General features: G+C 46.3%; 1 long non-coding RNA gene across 2 annotated transcripts; it reads right to left on the bottom strand.

The window, feature by feature from the left end:
• Positions 1-812: 812 nt before the first annotated feature.
• Positions 813-13,253, bottom strand: LOC121038205 (uncharacterized). 2 transcript variants are annotated; one of them, XR_005794225.1, is made up of 4 exons: positions 13,091-13,253; positions 4,601-4,714; positions 1,614-1,844; positions 813-1,140 (listed from the first exon to the last, which is right to left on the bottom strand). It is a non-coding gene; the product is annotated as an uncharacterized LOC121038205 (long non-coding RNA). The 2 variants fall into 2 exon arrangements; XR_005794226.1 differs by lacking the exon at positions 13,091-13,253 and adding an exon at positions 11,013-11,164.
• Between the last annotated feature and the right edge of the window lie 5,793 nt (positions 13,254-19,046).

The raw sequence follows: 19,046 nt of genomic DNA, 5'->3' as shown, positions 1-19,046 counted from the left end.
GGCCATTGCTTGTTTGCAACCTTTCCAGGAGCTTCCCAGGTGAAATTTGAAGCCAGTGCCCATCACAGAGGGCAGGGAGAGTCTGAAGAAGTGATAGGCCACTCCAGGTCAGTAGGTAGCAGTTTTAACAAGTGAGGGGAACTTCTATACGAGGCTTATCTGAAGCACCAGCACGAACGGATCCTTGCACCTGCCGGCCAAATCTAAGTTTGTAAAGAGACTCTAACTGGACTCAGTCATGTGTCCCATGAAGGTGTTTTCAAAACCACATCACCATCTCAAGGCCACCTCCTTGGATGGAGCAGCCTGTGGGAATGGGAAAGGCAAGGGGAACCCACATTCCAAGGTCAGGGAACGGGGTGAGGAGCCTCCAAGTGCCAGGGACCGGCTCATGGGTCAGCTGGCAGTCACATCTGTTTGGCGACCTTGCTCAGTAGAAATCGGAAAAAGACTATGCGCCCTATTCCCTGAGTTGCAATACCTAAGGCATCTGTGTTCCCTTCTGGCTCAGAGAAGTGGGAGGATGTGAGGCAGGTGGGGGCGGGGGGGCAGAAAACAACTACCCCCCTCCCCGAGAGCTCCTGCTCTGTGCAAGCGAGTTGAGAGCTAGGAAGCAAAGCATTCCTCTACTGGATCACAAACTAAAGACTGGTAAGCCATGTCTCATAAACCATATTATCCCACTTCAGGCCACCAGGTTTATTTCCTTACATTAAACCTAGGCCTCTTGTAAACTCTGATAAGTGCATACACTACTTGTGTGTATGTGTGGGGTGGGGGGTGCGGGGGTATAAATTGGAACACCATTAATGTAAATTTGACAATATGTATTTATACTCGAGGTGCACCTATTCTTTGACCCAGCAGCTTCTAGAAAGTTGTCCTACATACTTCACATACGTGCAAAGGAAGTTATTCATTGTTTTTACTGAAACACTTTGGGAGTGAACAAAAAAAAAAAGATAAGAAATGGCCCAAATGCCTATCGGCAGGAGAGAGGCTAAATACATTATGGGACAGCCATACAACGGGTCATCGTGGAGCCAACGGAAAAGAACGGGGACTTGCGCACTGGAGACTTTCCGAGACGGAGCAAAGGAGAGGGTCGCTTGTGCCAGTATGTGCAGTGTGGCACCACGTCTGAAAAGGGGAAACGGAGAATCATATCAGTCTTTATCTAAGTGTAGAATGCCTCTGAACGGTTATAAAGAAATCAGTTACCCTGGGGCAGCTGGGTGGCTCAGTTGGTTGAGCGTCTGACTGCCGCTCGGGTCATGACCTCTTGGTTTGTGAGTTCGAGCCCCACATGGAACTCACGGCTGGGCTGTCGGCACAGAGCCCGCTTCAGATCCTCTGTTCCCCTCTCTCTGCCCCTCCCCCACTTGCACTCTCTCACATTCAAACGTAAATTTTTTTTTTTAAATGTTAAAAATGTAGAATCAGTTACCCTAGTTATCTCAGGGAACGAGGGCTGGGGGCTGGGTACACTTTTTAAACGTTTTAGACTTTCCTTTTATCATGTGTCCAGGAAAATTCAAGTTGAAAGTAAATAAACAAAAGGTTTCGATCTTACGTCCACAGTGCCACAATCTGTGGAGACAAGGGCTCCTCACCTGACCCAGAGCACTCAAGGGCAGGAGCATGTCCTTGGAGCCAGTGTGACTGAGGCATCACCTGGAAGAAGATGAGGGGCTGCGGGGTTTACGTTTCCACCATCCCCACGGGCAGCAGAGTCCCTTTCAGGGGCCGACTTAGGAGAATCCAGGTTTTCTTTTTACACAATAAGGTGGCGTTGTCTTTCATGGGCAATCAGACTCTGTTTTCACACAGTTTCTTCAGCTCGGCTGCAGCTCAAGAAAGTAAACAGCAAAAACAGGTGAACCATAAAATTAGGCCTACATCATTGGGGTGATAACAAAGGCCATTAAATCTATCATTTGGGATCTAAATGTTGGAGTCGGACTTTAATGATACCGCAAAACTCTACCGAAAAGAGATTAATCCAGAATAATAATACAGAAAACGGCCTGATGGAAAGGTTTGAAAAATTATTCAAGCTTTCCAACTGATATGGACATTAGCACATCCCCATCCTTAATGATGTAAAGAGAAACAGCATTACCGATGCCTCATGCATCAGGGCTCAGCGGATCTGGAGGAAAAAGCAGGTGGCTTATGCAGATCTGAGAGCATTTTGATATTAAACAAAGCAGCCACAATTAGGCGGGCTTGGCAAAGGCGTGTCCTGTTTATGCTTAATCGTGAGAAGTAGGCGGTTCGGATGTCTGTCCTCTGCACTCTTCGAGAGATCACTCAAGTGGTGCAGGCTGCGGGACGGGAGTCAGGGGATGAGGCCCAACTGAGAAGCCGAGATAACAGAGGAGCGGGAGCCCCCAGAGGGGCGCAGACAATGGCAGAAGGGACGAGGCTGCTCAGCCCACGCCTGGGCGGGGGTGGGGGGAAGACACGCATCTGTACCTCCCGCCCTTGGCGGTGCTGGCTGGGGAAGGGGGTCCTTGCTGGGAAAAACCTAAACCAAAACCAAAACCAAAAACCAAACAAGGAAAGCTGCTCATCTACCTTAGAAATGTCACGGGACACGTTGAAGAAAGGAGCCTGGGGACAAGGCAGAGAGAAGGAGGGAGAAGAGCCTGGAGAGGCCGAAAGGCAAGACGGTAGGTGGCTCCTTCCTTTCAGCATGGGCGATGTCGCGAGTGCGGTAGGAAATCTTGGTGACCTTGCGACAAGGCAATCAATCGCCCCCTCCTCCACAGCCCCATGAGAAAGGAAGAGGAGAGCTTCAGCTAAAGACCTGTATTACTTTGCAGTGCTTTCTAGAGTCAGATTTACAGGTTTTTGCCTGTGAGTGGCGCCGTGCTGAGAGTATTTTTGAGTTGGAAGCGAGAAAACTTCACATTTGGGGGATTGAATTCTTAAAATTGGCACACCTTTTTGGTATATCTGATGCCTGAGGCCAGTGACACGAGCACTTGCTTGCTCATTGTGGTCAGTGGCTTTAAAGATCTTCGGGCTGCTGGGTCTTTGTTTTATGAAAGAGGCCACATGGACACCACCTTCTATAGTGGACTCAAATCCCACTGGGTGCGGGGGTGGGGGTGCCTGCGTGGCTCAGTCAGCTGGGCGTCCGACTTCAGCTCAGGTCATGGTTTCACCGCTGGTGAGTTCGAGCCGCACGTCGAGCTCTGTACTGACAGAACCTGGAACGTGCTTCGGATTCTGTGTCTCCTCGTCTCTCTGTCAGCCCCGCCCCCCTCACGCTCTGTTGCTCCCTCGAGAATAAATGAACAGTAGAAAAAAATATTTTTTTAATAAAAAAAAAATCCTTCTCAGGGGATTAAGTTGTAAAGTGAATGCAAAAAGCAAAGGTTACGTATAGTCAAAATTTGCATTAAAGATACTGTAAGATAAAAATACTGGTGGGGCCCCTGCGTAGCTCAGGTGTTAGGCCACCGACTCTTGATTTTGGCTCAGGCCATGATCTCACGGGGTTCGTGGGTTCAAGCCCCGCACTGGCCACCCTGACAATGTGGAGCCTGCTTGGGATTCTCTCTCTCCCTCTCTCTCTCTCTCCCCCGCTCACACACACTCTCTCTCTCTCAAAATAAATAAGTGAAATTTAAAAAAATACTATAATTCACCCTTCAGGTACAGTATTCCTCGGCTGTACACTCAGGTTCGGCTCAGCCAGGGGTGTCTGAGGCCTGAGTGCACAGCCCTTCATCAGTTATTTAAGTGGTGCCAACCACACCCAGGCAGCGGCGTGGGACCAAGTTCAGTCCCCACCTGCAGGCAGATTAAGTGAGGAGGCAGAGAATACATACATGAGCAGGCAAATAAAATCACATCAGAGAGTTTTATGTGCTGTGGAGACAAAGCAGGGAAAAGGTAGAGGCGGCACCAAGGCAAGAGTTATAATTTTATGGAGAGCGATCAGGGAAGGCCTCACTGAGGGGGGGAACATTTAAGGAAAGATTCGGGAGAAGGAAGGGTGGGAGGCGGCAGCTCTCCGGGGTGGGGGAGAGTATTTCAGACAAGGCAGCCGTAAGTGCAAAGGCCGGCCAGGGACGCGCACATCGTGGATGCGAGACACAGGGAGGAGGCAGGGAGTGAGGAAGGGCAGGGCCCGTGGAAATGGTGGGGGCCAGATCCCTGAGACCCAGGACTCCAGTGCAGAAGATTGGCTCTTACTCTGAGTTAGGAAGAAGCTGGAGAGTCCTGAGCAGAGAGTAATAACAGAAGGGGTTATTATTATAATAACCCGGGTTTCTAAAGAATCACTCCCGCTTGGCTGCGTCGTTTAAGATCTGGTCAAGATCATCATGGTTCGTGAGTTCAATTACCGCATCGGACTTTCTGCTACCAGCACAGAACCTGCTTTGGATCATCCGTCCCCCCCTCTCTCTGCCCCTCCCTGCTCACGCTTTCTCTCTCTCAAAACTAAATAAACATTAAAAAAACAAACAAACAAACAAATCGCTCCAGCTCCTTCATGGGCAAGAGGCCACTGGGGAGCAAGAAGCAGGTCACAGGTGAGGAGTCTGTGACAACACTCCAGGTGAGAGATGGGGGTGGTCATGACCATGGCAGTGTTGGCAACAGGTGGCTGGACTTCACGGTCACCAGTCAGATGAGTTAGTTGGTAGACGTCTTCACGGCCGAAGGATCAAGTCGTCACCGGTGGACCAATCTTCCACTGTGCAAAGGGGGAAAACCAGACATTAAGTCCTTCCTGGAGTGATGCAGGACCCAGTAATCATCAAGTATGAAAATATAGAATTTCTGTCAAAAAACTGAATTTTCCTCCAATCAAGTGTTCAGAGCTAATGTCTAGTTTGCAGGAAATGTAGGTGGCGAAAAGACAAAATCAGAAAGGGGGCAGTCTGTGGGACAGGTGACCCAGGTTGTCCAAAAACGGTGATGGAATTTTTTAAAAGGATGGGGGACTGGTTCAGGAAGGTTTTCTGCCTCCAGCCCTGGTTCGCACTCCACGTTGACAGCGCCTTCTGGAATCCACCTCCCCTGAGCTGCCCTCCCCTCCCCACACTTTCTTTATTCCTTGCCCCGGATTCCTATTCTGCTCAATGCATTTTCTATTTCTAGTTGTTTTCCTTCTGTGTCATGTTGTGAATTTATAGAAGAGATTATTCGCTAGACATTTCTGAGGATCTCAATTCTCATTTTCCACCACTCCTGCTCTACAACCATCTACTGCTGGTAGGGGTTTAGACAATAGGTCTGAATTCTAAATATGTCTGAATGTGTCTAAGTTTTATTTGAATGTGTTTGTCCTCTGAGGGGAGATTTGTGGGGATTTTCCGTCCTCTAGTTTTCTCAAAAGTGGTTTCCATGGGTAATTTTTCCATTCACTATGCTGATTGATCTATGATTAGTCACCCTGATCTGCCATAACAAAATACCATAGACTGGGTTGTTTAAACAGCAGAACAGAAATCTATTTTCTCACAGCGTTGGAGTCCAGAATCTGAGATCAGGGTGTCAGGATGCTTAGATTCTGGTGAGAGCTCTCTTCCTGGCTTGCAGACACTGCTTCTTGCTGTGTGCTCACAGAGCAGAGAGAAAGAGAGCAAGCTGTCTAATATCTCTTCTTTTTTAAAAAAAAAAATTTAATGTTTATTTATTTTTAACAGAGAGAGAGAGAGAGAGAGACAGAGCATGAGTCAGGGAGGGGCAGAGAGAGAGGGAGACACAGAATCTGAAAGCAGCTCCAGGCTCCGAGCTGTCAGCACAGAGCCCGATGCGGGGCTCGAACTCATGGACTGCGAGATCATGGCCTGAGCTGAGGTCGGAAGCTCAATCGACTGAACCACCCAGGTGCCCCTCTGGTATCTCTTCTATAAAGGTATCAGTTCCATCATGAAGGCCCTCCTCTCATGACCTCATCTAAATCTAATTATTTCCCAAAGCTTCCTTTCCAAATGCCACTACATTGGAGGGTGAGGGGTTCAACAGATGAATTTTGAGTGGCCACAATTCAGTCCTAGCTGTCTATTTGATTTTCAGGGAGAAAGGTGTTTAAAAAACAACCCTGGTATCATGATCCCAGCCCCTGAAATATGATAGAATTTTCTGCTGTGCTGTGTGTGGGATACAAGAGAAAAAGAAAATCAAGGATGAATCTACGGTGTTGAGTCTGAGCAACACGAAGGATGGAGTTTCCGTTTACTGAGGTGGAAGGGAAACCAGGATTTCAGTTCTACGTGTTAAGTTTAGGACGCTTATGAGGCATCCAAGTACGGATGTAAAATAAGCAGGCAGACCAGAGCCTGGAGTTCAGGAAAGATCCAGGCCAGGATATAAATTTTAAAGTAGCCACGCTCTGTTTGGAGCCATGAGATGAGAGAATACCAAGTAGGTCAACGCAGAGAGAGGAGAGAAGTCCGAGGACTGGACTCGGGGCAATCCAATGCGTAAGAGTCAGAGAGGTGAGGATAAATCCACTCAGATGAAGAAGCAGTTGCTAATGAGGTCAGAAGGGAATCAGAAGAGCATGTCTTCCAAGCAAAGCCAGTGTTTCCCTAAAGAAAGAGGGACAATCTAGCTCCAGGGCTCAGGCACTGGTCACATCCCTGAATATGGAAAACTTAAGTTGAGCCCACAAGATGTGTTTCTTATTCCTCTTAGACTTCACATGCTCCAATGTCTTCATTCAAGAACCGTTTCCAATCCAGGCTTTGAGTCAGGCAAAGGACCACAAAGTCAATAACTCTGGTCTCTGTTCCTCAGGAGCTGGCTCACATTTCAGTGCAGGAAAAAGGCAATAAATTAATAACCTCCACCGAAGGCCAGAAACCCTGCAGAAGTCAAGGTCTATATAGAACCCAGTGTGGCTAAGGGTCAAGGTAGATCAAGTGCCCTTACAGACAGTGTGTGGCGAAATCAAGGAGTTGGGCTCTAAACCATCCTAGGTCCAACTGCGTGGCTTTGGGCAGGTTACAATCTCTGAGCATCTGCTTCCTCATTTGCACAATGTGTATAATAGCAATAATCATAATTTGTGCTACAGGATGGATGTGCTCATGAAACGGATGTTTATCAACTGCCCAGTACGGGGACTATGCAGGTGCTCGGCAAATGTCAATCCCCTCCCCACGTTTTTGCCCTTGTACATCTGAGCTCTTTAAGCACAAATAGGAGGTGAGTGTTTTCAGGTTGGATAGGAAAATTAAGATAACAGGAGCTCAATTGCAAGTTAAAGGTCATACCTTTGGAATGAGTTGAAGATTTAGGATTAGGAGAAAGCGTCCACAAAATAACTCACCTACAGTCTTCACAAATTCAAGGTCATGAAAGACAAAGACTGAGGAATAGATTCAAGGACTCTAAGAAGACATAAATACCCGGTGTGATTTTGGATTGGATTCTGGATCGCCCCCCCCCCCCACATTTCTTTATTTGCTATAGACAACAATAACAAGACAATTGGCAACATTTTCATCAGTTGTGTTGATGTTGATAATTATACAGTATTATGTAAGAGAATGTCCTTGTTATTAGGAAATATATATTGAAGAATTTAAGGGTAAAAGACGGCACATCTGCAAATTTAATCTCATGTGGTTCTAAAAAAGAATGTGTGTGCACACATACATACATGCACATACACTCATGCAGAGCAGAGAAAGAGAATGATGATGCGAATGTGTAAAACGTCAACGGTTGGGTAATCTCGGTGAAGGATATATGGAAATTCTTTGTATACTAATTGCAATTTTCCTGGAAGACTGAAATTACTTCAAAATATATATATATTTTTTTTTAAAGAAAGCTTCTACTATGAAAGGCAAAGCAAATGACTTTTTATGTCATAACGATTCAGGAAATCCTACCCAGGAAAAAAAATCAAAATTGGCAGCCAAGCTCTGGAGTGGAAACATTAACATGGCCCCAGCCAGAGACCTGGCAAGGTTCAGAGAATTCTGGAGGCCCCAATTAGAAGTAACGGGAACTGAACTAGTAGTATCTCAACACAGGTTCATTAGTACAGCAACGGTCCTTTCTTAACATAGAGTTCAACGCAAGGGCACCGCTTGTATGGTTTCCGAGAGGCCCTGAAGCCACCACATCCTTTGTCAGAACTTTCTGTTTGAGAGCAAAGAAAAGGTAAGAGCTTAATTGTAGTACCAGACCAGCAACAATCCACACACATCTGATTCTACCTGTCAATCGCTGGTTTGGGAGAATGCCTTCCAGAAAATTATCTACTGTGGTTGCACTGCCACTTTTCAGAATGCTTTTATTCATGTAAAGTAGAAGTCTGTAAACCTTACCCAAGCTATTTTCATTGCAAGTTTTCAAAATCTAAATGATTCAGCCCTCCTTAATTTAACATGTACACTCAATTCTTTGTTTCTGGGAAAGAATCATTACATAGGATATGGCAAGTGTATATATATGTACAAAAGGAAAATGTGAATTAATAATCCTACTGTATTATATTACATTATGTATAAAATACAATTACATATATTTATGTATAAACATATTACATATAACAAATAAATATGATAAGCCCCTGGGAATCAGTTAAAGAGTTGTCAGAATTAATACGAACAGGTACAAGATTCACACACAAAAACCAGTGGAATGCCTGTACTCCCAATTCCCCAACACACCCCCGATAAAAAAAAAAAACTGTTAAAAAATTTAAAAGACATCCTCTTCTGATGAGTTCAAGGGATGCATGTTTAAAACTTTCCATTTAAGAAGGTAAACGAATAAATTCCATTGAAAAGTAGTAATAGACAACAAATAACTAAGAAAAATCCTAATGAGAAATGTATATGAAACTACTTAACTGAATTCAGAGATATAAAAGATACATTAGGGGCACCTGGGTGGCTCAGTCGGTTGGGCGTCCGACTTGACTGCGTCATGATCTCGCGGTCCGTGACTTCGAGCCCTGCATCGGGCTCTGTGCTGACAGCTCAGAGCCCGGAGCCTGCTTCGGATTCTGTGTCTCCCTCTCTCTCTACCCCTCCCCCGCTCATGCTCTGCCTCTCGCTCTCAAAAATGAATAAATGTTAAAAAAAATTTTTTTTAAAGATACATTATATGCTGCTGTATGGAAAAAGCTAAACATAAAGATGCCAGCTGTTCTCAAATTAATTTGTAGGCTTATTGTGTTCTCTATAAAACCTATGTTGAGATTCTGTGTCTCCCTCTCTCTCTGCCCCTCCCCCGTTCGTGCTCTGTCTCTCTCTGTCCCAAAAATAAATAAAACATTGAAAAAAAAAAATTAAAAAAAAAAAATGGCCTTGCAAAAAAAACCTATGTTGAGATGTGGGAGGGTTCTGAGGACTCAACAAAATAATCTAATTAATCTTAACATATAAATAGGAAAAGATACCATGTACACCTGAAACCAATATTATACTGTATGTTAAACTAACTGGAATTTAAATAAAAACTTGGGGAAAAAATGATATCAGAACAAATTCCTTATAAGAAGGCCAGTAAGAGAGAATTGGCCTTACACTGAAATATATTACAAAGACCTTATAATTAAACTAATGGTACTGGTATAAGAATAAGTAGAAATTAAGGAAACAAAATAGTACAAAACGGATCACGGTGTTTACAAAATGTAGTATGTTTTATAGACAGTATTGTAAACAAGGAGAAAGAGATGATTATTTGATAATGATGCTAGAAAAACCATGTGTGGGATTTCTAGACTTGAAGAAAAAGGTTAACAAACATTTAAAGAAAACTATCTAGGTCTGGACCATAAGAGTCTCCTGAATTTCCCTTCTCCCATGAAGACACCGAATAACAACTCCACATAGAACAGTTCCCTCAGAGAAATCCAGAGACCAGCAGAGTGGCTCCTATACATCGGGACACTGCGAAAGTACCCACATCAAAGCGACCAGGAGGGGCGCCTGGGTGGCTCAGTCAGCTGAGCACTGGACTCTTGATTTCGGCTCAGATCATGATCTCACGGCTCGTGAGCTCGAGTTCTGCGTCCGCCTCTGCACTGACAGCGTGGAGCCTCCTTGGATTCTCTCTCTCTCCCTCTCTCTCTGCCCCTCCCCCACTCACACCCTTTCTTGCTCAAAATAAATACATAAATAAACATTAAAAATATATAAACAAACAAAGTGAGTAGGAAAGGCTGAGACCGCTCCTGCCATAAACCCTACCGCTGGCGCACGACTATGGCGCTGGGAGGGAACAACGCCTCTCCCAGCCTCTCCCTGAGGACCCAGAGGTTTAGACGGCACATCCAGTGCCCCAGCTCCTAGGGCCGGCTCCCAGGGATGGGCCCCCAGATCACCTAGCTCTGAAAACCAGCGGGGCTTGCACTCACAGTCCTGCAAGATGACAGCAAACAGAAGCAGTTACTAGTCAGACGTGCACTCAACTCAGCTGATCCACAGGGCTCGGTGTGGAGGGGGCATGCGGACATGCAAACCGTCCAGTCTCTCCCTGGAAGGAATTTGACTGCACACTTTACAAGCTGCTGCTTGAGGACCCTGCCTCCAGTTAGCACCCATCCACGTGCCGAACGCGGATCCGTCCCAGACCCCGAAACGGCCGGTGGGCACATCCCCCACCTCCCCTCTGGTTCACTCCAGCAGTGAAACCAAAGTGGCAGTTATCTCTCAGGAAGGAGTTGGTCCACACAGCTAGTGCCTCAACATTTACAGCCGTCAGCTGAGGGATGGGCCCCTAAATCGCCTACTTCTCCTAACCAACAGGGCTTGCATTCATTCACTAGTCCCAAAGGGCTATTAGCCAAACAAAGAAACGGTTTTTCAACAGGCGTAGGAGCATGTCCCATGACTCTACGCTTGGGCTTAACACGGAGGAAGCAAGGGAAAATGCCCACCTCCCAGTTCCTCCCTGGGAAGGACTTAACTACATACATTCCCATCTGCTGTCTGAGCGTCCGTTACGAAACAGCCTGCATCTACTCGGGAACTACAGGCCTCCCCTTTGGTACACGGACAGTCTTGGCACACCCTCACCTTCTGGGAGCCGCTAAGAGAAAGGCTTGAGAGTAGACCGGGAGCTCAGACCAGGCTGATCGGCTTCCAGAAGCCATCCCAGTAGCCAGGGAGAGGTGTTGCTTAACCCTGGCAACACTGTGTGTTGGATGCCACTGGACCTTGGGAAGATGTGGATTTAAAAAGTAGGGCTGATGTCCATTGCCTGATGTGTCGGGGGGGGGGGCCCTTTCGGTGACCGTTGCTTGGCTGCCTCGGGCACTAACCAGCAGCCAGAGTTTCTATTTCATCAGAGGAAGTGAGGAGATTGTCAGCACAAAAAGCAGAGTCCTTGCGAAAGAGGCATGCCCTTCCACTTTTGCAATGATGGCGGCCGGCAAGCCAGTCATATAGCAACCTGATCGAATGCAGATTGCCGTTGGTCCCAATCTGATAAACTCTGTTGGGCCTTGGGTCTATGAATAAGGAGTAGTAAACAGACAGATCTGACTCTCAAACAGTGGCTCCAAAATCCAAGCACGAACTGAGGGCTGAGATCAGATGTCGGGAGACTTGTGGTCCATGGATGCTTCAGCTTTCGCTGATCATCAAAGGGACAGGGATTGGGGGATCGTGCGCTCCAGAGTATAACGTCTACGATTTTTGGCAAGATGCCATCTGAGTCTCAGAACCATAAGGGAAGGGAAGTAGGAAGGCAAATCTAAGTAAGAACTTCCTAGGGGCATTCAGAGATGGATGAGCCACAAGGTCACCGGGCCTCGGCACAGAAGGCACAGGTGGTATAATAACCACATTTTCTAGCTTCTAAATTGATGCTTGACATTCGGGCTTTCCTGACCAGGGAAAGACCGCCCCTGTCAGCACTAGCTAATTCCTAGAGGCAATAGCCCCTACTCACCACCCACATGCTTTAGTAGTGCCTTACTCTTTGGGACAATATCCCCCATCCTAATCACCCCAGGGCCAGCCATTACACAACAGAGGTAGCCCCTACCCACTGAGCCTGCTGAAATTGTGTGAACCAGCCCAGTGCTAAACCTGCTTAGCCTTCTTACCCTGCCTTGCACACTCCTACCAACAAAAGCTGCGATAAAGCCACTTGCCCACAGTTCCCTTACTCTCTCTGCCTATGACCAATACCGGTGCGTCCCTGGGTGGCCCTGCATGGCATGACATCCCCCTTCCTCTTAGAAACTACAAGTTAGAAACTATCTTTTCAATGGCAATTGTCTTCTGATCTGCCGACCTCACGGACCCTGCATAAAAAATAAACTCTAGGGGCGCCTGGGTGGCTCAGTCAGTTAAGCGTCTGACCTCGGCTCGGGTTGTGATCTCGAGGTTTGTGAGCTCGAGTCCTGTGTCGACAGTCCTGTGCTGACAGCTCAGAGCCTGGAGCCTGCTTTTGATTCTGTGTCTCCCTCTCTCTCTGCCCCTCCCCTGCTCATGCTCTGTCTCTCTCTCAAAAACGAATAAACTTAAAAAAATTTTTCGTTTTAAAATAAACTCTACATTTTAAAACAGTGGCTGATGGATAGACTGTCAGTCTTGAGACTAACAAATTTTAATAGCTGTATCTCAATGTTTTGAAAAGGCCACAGTGTCTAAGTGGCCCCACACTTGGACATAGACAAACTCACAAATGCAGAGTTGAATTGATCCCCTCCCAATGCATCCGGTGCCTCGTGGGCTTGCTCTGGGAGGATCTGTATCTTGGGCAGAGCACAGGGGTATTAATCCACTCCCTGCACAGACCCCAGGACTGCCAGCCGCACGTGGAATTAGAAGCTACCTAAAATGGTTATTTTAAATGACTGAAGTGGGGAGGGGGGCAGTCATTATACAGCAAAAGCTAACGGAAATACTGCCCGGCGCCCATGAGGTAGCACTCTCTCGACCTGCAGGTGGTGAGTTCCACCCGGACCTGCACCCCTTTCCTGCACCAGAGAACTGGGTGAGCCTGATGGCGACCACAGATGTGGCAGCAGTGGTGTCCAGCCCTAGGAAGCCACTGCATCATCAGGCCACTGCAGTGCACCCCATCCTGAGAATGATTATGAGTGCTGGCCCATTGAAAAGGGAAGCAAGGATCTTTGACTCACCATTACAGGTACGAGGGACTCGGAGGAAGCCTAGTCCATCAACCTTCCTTCTCTAGACACATAGGGAAGGACTAAAAGACAGGCATCACTGTATTGCTATTTTAAGTCCATTGGACATCACAGCCTATACACAAGATCAAAATGAGGCCACTTCCCCCTGAATTTAACATACCCGGTGGGTACCGGGCAGGGCGGTCTTCACCGCGCATGGGCACATTCTGCTCGAGTTCAATGATCACCCGCAGTAGACACACACACAGGCCAACGCTTGGGCGGGAGCCTGAGCTTATACATCACTCAGTGAATCACAAAGCCAGGCAGACCACGCCTATGACTCACACACACAAGGGGACTGGGCAAGGAGAGGAAAACACCCTGAATATCAAACCCTCTTTGGGGGAGAGACCAGAGCGAAGCCAGAAGAGATGAAGTATAAAGGGCAGAGTGGCTGACGACCCAGAGGAATTCTTACACAGGAGGCCTGGAGGGCAGCCTGCAACCTGGGCAACGGGGGGAAAAGTGGTTAAAGTATCAGCCTGTGCTGGCTTTAAAGTCCCCATCTTGGCGCCTGGGTGGCGCAGTCGGTTAAGCGTCCGACTTCAGCCAGGTCACGATCTCGCGGTCCGTGAGTTCGAGCCCCGCGTCGGGCTCTGGGCTGATGGCTCAGAGCCTGGAGCCTGTTTCCGATTCTGTGTCTCCCTCTCTCTCTGCCCCTCGCCCGTTCATGCTCTGTCTCTCTCTGTCCCAAAAATAAATAAACGTTGAAGAAAAATTAAAAAATAAATAAATAAATAAAGTCCCCATCCTGCATGCCCCACGTAGGCAAACACCGCCAGCTTTTACCAATGGGTTACCTCACAGTCCGTAAAATAAGTCTTGACATCGTGTCTTGGAGACAAGGCATGCCCCAACCAGAACGTTGTAAAGGACAATCCCCCCCGGAGTTGGGACACTTATCCAGGACTCTCCTGGCTGTAGCGGCCTGTTCACACCACAGGCACTCTTCACTTCGGTCCCTGACTCCAGGTTCCACGTTCCAGTGACTCCATCACTCTTGTCCTTGTCCTCTTTGCTCTTGCACTCTCTGATCCCCCCTGTATACTTGGCCTAAATCCACTTCGCTGCCCCCACTTTGGACCACATTAAATCGGATTCCTGCCCTGTCTGAACCCTCGACCCACCTCCTGCACTGGCCAATCCTCGCCACTGAGGCTAGGTTCTGGCTGGGCCATCCGGTCCTCCCAAAGGACAAGGACCCAGCCAGCTAGGATGGCCACATACGTAGCAACACAGAAACATGTTTTTGATCCAGTTAACTAAATACAGGACACAAATTATATCTGCAAATACATGACAAGGCACTAAGGGGAAATAACAGAATTTTTAATTCAATTTTTTTCTCTTATCATGGTTACATTATTATTGTTGTTCTAAACTCTATTCTTTTTTTTTTAATTTTTTTAATGTTTTATTTATTTTTGAGACAGAGAGAGAGACAGAGCATGAACGGGGGAGGGTCAGAGAGAGAGGGAGACACAGAATCTGAAGAAGGCTCCAGGCTCTGAGCTGTCAGCACAGAGCCCGACGCGGGGCTCTAACCCACGGACCGTGAGATCATGACCTGAGCCGAAGTCGGATGCTTAACCGACTGAGCCACCCAGGCGCCCCTAAACTCTATTCTTAGTTCAAACTTTGTTTTATGTGCCTTGTCCCCTCAACAATGGAGCCAATCATTACTGTTAATTACACCAAAAGATTTGCCTATATTATTTACTAGCTCCTTTGTCTCAGGATCAAGACTAGTAAAGAGGAACCAACTCATTTAGATCCTTCTGACTAGAGAAGAAAAAAATGTAAATGCTCATCTTCACTTCAAGTTATTTGATACAATTTAAAGAGAAAGGACAGTGTTTACTATTGGCAAAGTAAAGTTACTAATTGCACAAATTGAAAAGTTTTATTTTCTTATTTAACTTTATAAAAAGTGGATGAAATATATTTTTTTAACTATCAAAGAATATAAAAGAAAAAAGAAGGTATTCACTGTGGGTTTAAAATCTTGAAAGACAATTACATGGGATATGAAGTGCTCAGAGTATGGGTAGAAATTTTCATGACTAAGAGAGTATATGATTTGCCCAAGATTACATGAATGACAAGAGATGGGACCAGACCCCTGGTCTCTGACTACCAGTAGACTTTCCACTCTCATCCAGCTAGGAAACTGGATGGAAGATGTGACATATAAGCCAGAGGAGAAGAAATTTTGATTTTTACTTTTTAAAAATGTTTTTTCATGTTTACTTGAGAGACAGAGAGAGAGTGAGAGAGAGAGAGAGGGAGGGAGTGCATGACCATAAGAGGGCAGAGAGAGAGGGAAAGAGATAATCCCAAGCAGGCCTGTCAGTGCAGAGCCCGATGCAGGGCTCGATCCCATGAACCATGAGACCGTGACCTGAGCTGAAATCAAGAGTCTGCCACTTAACCAACTGAGTCACCCAGTCTCCCCAGAAATTATGATTTTTAATTTGCCAACAGTTCAGTGTGGTCCAGGGATAATGTGGCTGACCCAAAATAAATATCGGTTGGGTTTCGTTAATGGAAATATGGAGTCTACCCATTGCCCACCATGATTATCTACTCTCCCGTTCTGAGAATCTCTGATTCTCTCAAACTTTTGAGCTTCTCCCCGAAAAATTTCCAGGATGAATTAACTTGAATGCAAAAGATGTTAAAGTGGTATTGTAAGTTTCTAAAGACAATCTATATGATGAAACAGAATGACTCTAAATTAGGTTTATGAGAAATTATACTGTTAGAGAATTAGAAGCCTAAAAACATGCTATATTTATGCAAAAAGGAACAGCTTCAATAGAAAAACTAGTGATTAGGAACTTTTCCTTAAGTCCAAAAGGGAAATAATGACACGATTTAGAGTACATTTAGTTGAGACACTTTAGTCTATAGGGGAAAAAATCCAATGTCAATGTTTGTTTAAAGTGCTTCTCTTGCATGTACATTGCTTACAGTAGATGTTCAAGGAATACTTCTTAATTGATATTGTGTCTTCCCCGCAGGTGTCCCCAGAAGCATCTTTCATTATATGAAAGATTCTTTACCCATCCAGAGAAAAACCCTGCTAGCCTAAAAGTTGCTCAGTTAGGTAGAAGGGGAATGGGGATTGGGAATTTTGCATATAGATCACAAATTTATGTACATGAGACTTCCTGACCCTTAATAGATACTTAAAATTGTTTGTTTCCCTTCTTTTTACCAGGTCTTTCAGAGCATTCTCTTAGGTCAGAGTAGAAAATATCTAGTATTAGGTATAAATCTATGTTTACACAGCCATTAGGTTTTTTTTTTTAATGAGATATAATTGACATACGATATATTAGTTTCATATATTAGTTTCAAGGGCACAACATAATGATTCAATAAACCATTAGTATTTAAATAAATACAATAACTGTGTTATTAAATGTTCTTTAGGTTTCTGGCAGCCTCCTAAAATCTACTATTCTAAATGGCTGGATGTAAACACAGTTGGTTAAACCTTAGGTTAGCTGGTTCTCTTCTGACATCTAGTGTTTCTGACTCATTACTGCAAAATTCCTCAGTTCATTTTAAACTGCTGTTGGAAGAAAAATGTTACATAGAATAAAAACTTTATTCATTTTATTTTTTCAAGTTTATTTATTTTGTGAGAGAGAGAGCAAGTGAGCAGGGGTGGGGCTGAGAGGGAGAGTGAGAATCCCAAGCAGGCTCTGCACTGTCAGCACAGAGCTCGATGCGGGGCTCGAACTCATGAACCATGAGATCATGACCTGAACCAGAATCAAGAGCCAGATTCTTAACCAACTGAGCCACCCAAGTGCTCCCTCTTTATTCATTTTAGAAAGAAATTTGTCAAGTGGAGTAAAACTACAAAATAAATAGTAACACAGCTTCTGGGTTTTTGTTTTTTTTTTAATGTTTATGTATTTATTTTTGAGAGAGACAGAGATAGAAAACGTGAGCAGGGAAGGCGAAGAGAAAACGGGGGAGAGAGAATCTCAAGCAGACTATGTGCTGTCAGCACAGAGCCTGACACAGGGCTTGAACTTAAGGACCGTGAGATCATGACCTGAGCCGAACTCAAGAGTCAGCTGCTTAACCGACTGAGCCACAGGCGCCCCACAAAGCTTGTTTATTTCTAAGAGGCAAAAGACTCTTAGCTCTTCCCATAAGAGAAAAGTGCTGCATTTTCTTGCTAGTCTGACAGGTAGGACAGAAAGACCCAGCACGTGCGTGGGCTGTTCTCTTACTGAAGAGGACGCAGGGGGAATGAGAGAGGCGGCCCTTACCGCGGGCCTGTCACATGCCGGGTGCTGGGCTTGAACGCTTCACTGTGAGCTATCACTGTGTTTTGTTTTGTTTTGTTTTTTTAATTTTTTTTTTAACGGTTATTTATTTTTGAGACAGGGAGAGACAGCATGAACAGGGGAGGGGCAGAGAGAGAGGGAGACACAGAATCTGAAACAGGCTCCAGGCTCTGAGCGGTCAGCACAGAGCCCGACACGGGGCTCGAACTCACGGACCGCGAGATCATGACCTGAGCCAAAGTCGGATGCTTAACCGACTGAGCCACCCAGGCGCCCCATATCACTGTGCTTTTAGAAGCCACAGGACCGTCCTAACCACAGAAACTCAGCCTGACAGGGTACTGAGGATTTTCGTACTCTGCGTTGTGGAAATGGAGACAGCCAACAGCCAACGTGCCTTCATAAAACATCTCGTGTCAGGCCACATGTCACATAAACTTGTGGGCACTCAAAGACACCTGGCTGAATGGAAATGAGTGTTGGCCTGTTCTTTTGAGTCCAACATTCCCATTCCATCTGGGGTGTTTCACGTAGGTGAGAGGTTGGGAAATGCTGGAGGTAATGACCTGTCAGTTCCCCCAAAGCCCTTAGACGCTGACGGCTGTAGGCTGGAGAAGGATCCATTTTAGCGGTCTCTTACACATAGAAAGCAAGCCACACTTACCCGATCCTTCCTCCTTTTGTTCTTTCTTCCTTTTTCTTCTAACCTGCATGTTCCCCCACTCACACTTGGTCTTTCAGCCTCTGTTTCTTTCCCCCAACAGAGAAGTTTTGACACTCAGTGTGGCCCGCTGACCTGCTAATGCTTCTTTAGTGTTTACTTCTTTAAGCTGTTGTCACTGAGCCGCTACTGAGCCAGGCAGCATCACCTTTGGGCCCAGGCAAGTGGAACCCCTGCTCCAGACCTTGCCCATCAGGGCCCCCACTTTGGACAACCTCCTCAAAGTTGTCCAGGCCCCTTTCTAGTGCCTGGAACTGGTCAGGGTGAAGTGCTATCTGGGCTAGGTACCCCATACCTGGACCCGGTCATGTGTGGGTCTGGGTCACCAGAAGTACTACCTCAACATTTCATAAGTGCCCCACAGTGGTGACAAGCCAGCCATAGCAGAGCTACACGGTTAGGGCACTTTGAGCCCAGCCAGACCCGCCTGGGCCTGTACTCCCAGTTCTCCCCTTCAGGAATGAGCGAAACCCCACTCATTCAAGGCAACGAGGTGCCCTGGGCAGCTTTCAGATTCATTCCTATGCAATTGTCCAGGTCCTGTGGCCAGACTTCAGTTCCATGAGGGCCGCCTGGCAAGCACAATATTCCTTTCACAGGATTGCACGAGATTGGATGGCCAGAATGGTGTTGACATGTTGATTTTAAGTGACTCTCATAATGGGCACAGGACAAGTTCAGGTGTGTGGTTATCGGAGATCTACTGATCCTTGGGCTTGAGCCACTTGTTTGGGCCTGTGTATTGGCCCTTACACATCCGTCTTCCAACTACAGTGTCACCTCTAGTTTACAGAATGCAAAGGCAATGGGTGGCAACACCCATCTCTTAGCCTCCATGTCTCCGGCCACTGGAACCCAAGATGGTCAGTCC

Source organism: Herpailurus yagouaroundi, unplaced genomic scaffold, assembly GCF_014898765.1.
Source record: "Herpailurus yagouaroundi ecotype Mexico unplaced genomic scaffold, PumYag 165, whole genome shotgun sequence".
Lineage (NCBI taxonomy): Eukaryota > Metazoa > Chordata > Mammalia > Carnivora > Felidae > Herpailurus > Herpailurus yagouaroundi.
The sequence above is the reverse complement of the archived record's forward strand: the minus strand, read 5'-3'. Positions and strand labels throughout refer to the sequence as shown.